The sequence below is a fragment of the Accipiter gentilis genome, chromosome 13 (genome assembly GCF_929443795.1).
Source record: "Accipiter gentilis chromosome 13, bAccGen1.1, whole genome shotgun sequence".
Lineage (NCBI taxonomy): Eukaryota > Metazoa > Chordata > Aves > Accipitriformes > Accipitridae > Astur > Astur gentilis.
In genome coordinates this window covers 13,305,063-13,306,060 of record NC_064892.1, presented here as the reverse complement: position 1 = coordinate 13,306,060, position 998 = coordinate 13,305,063, and the positions used below count along the sequence as shown (strand labels likewise).

The 998-nt window shown below is 46.0% G+C and overlaps 1 non-coding gene across 1 annotated transcript; it reads right to left on the bottom strand.

Moving 5' to 3' along the window:
* Positions 1 to 718: 718 nt before the first annotated feature.
* On the bottom strand, positions 719 to 790 carry TRNAG-UCC (transfer RNA glycine (anticodon UCC)). The gene has a single exon. It is a non-coding gene; the product is annotated as a tRNA-Gly (tRNA).
* Between the last annotated feature and the right edge of the window lie 208 nt (positions 791 to 998).

The window sequence follows — 998 nt, the reverse complement described above, 5'->3', positions numbered from 1 at the left end:
CTGAGGAGGTGAAGCGGCAGAAAATAACGTGTGATGACCATAAACCTGTCCCCCTGTGCCGCTGGGGGGGCTTGGTGGTGAAATCCGGGAGGGTAGTTTGTGCCCGGGAAGAAGGGAGGGGTGGTGGGAAGGTGTTCTGAGATTTCATTTTATTTCTCATTACCTTGCTCTGGTTGATTTGTAATAAATTGAGTTAATTTTGCAAACTGAGTCTGTTTTGCCCGTGACGGTAATAGTGAATGATCTCTCCTGTCCTTATCTCGACCCGCGAGCCTTTTGTTATATTTTCTCTCCCCTATCCAGCTGAGGATGGGGGAGTGATAGAACGGCTTTGGTGGGCACCTGGTGTTCAGCCAGGGTCAACCCATCACAGTCTTTTTGGTGGAGAATGCGGGCAATGTGAGGAATTTGAGATAAGGATAGTGACTGAGAGAGGTAACGGGCAAAACATGGACTGGGCAAAACATGGACTGAACGCAGCTAGAGAGTTAAGAGCTGCTTGATGAGTGGGGAATCTTTATTGTTGTAATTGTGGTGAAGGGATGAGGGGTGGATTGTGTGTGTAAATTGTCCACTTTTGTCAGTTTTGTGATGATATTATTTTGATTTTGGTGTGGGGAATTATTTTTGTTGATGTGAGTGAAGACTTCGTGTGATGAATGTGGATTTTAATGATAGTTCTTAAAAATGTGATGCACAGAGGCGAGGGGTGGAATGGTGCGTTGGCCAGGAAACGAACCTGGGTCAACTGCTTGGAAGGCAGCTATGCTCACCACTATACCACCAACGCTGGTATGGGCTCGCTCGCTCTCGAACACAGGGGAAGCTTCCAGCAGCTTCTTACAGAAGCCACCCCTGTAACCCCCCCCCGCTACCAAAACCTTGCCAAACAAAACCAATACAGAAGACTAAGCATCTCAAGTCGTAATTGGGAGCAACTTTAAAAAAAAAATAATTGCTACAAAGTGACAGTCAACAGAAATGTTTTTTTTTTCTTG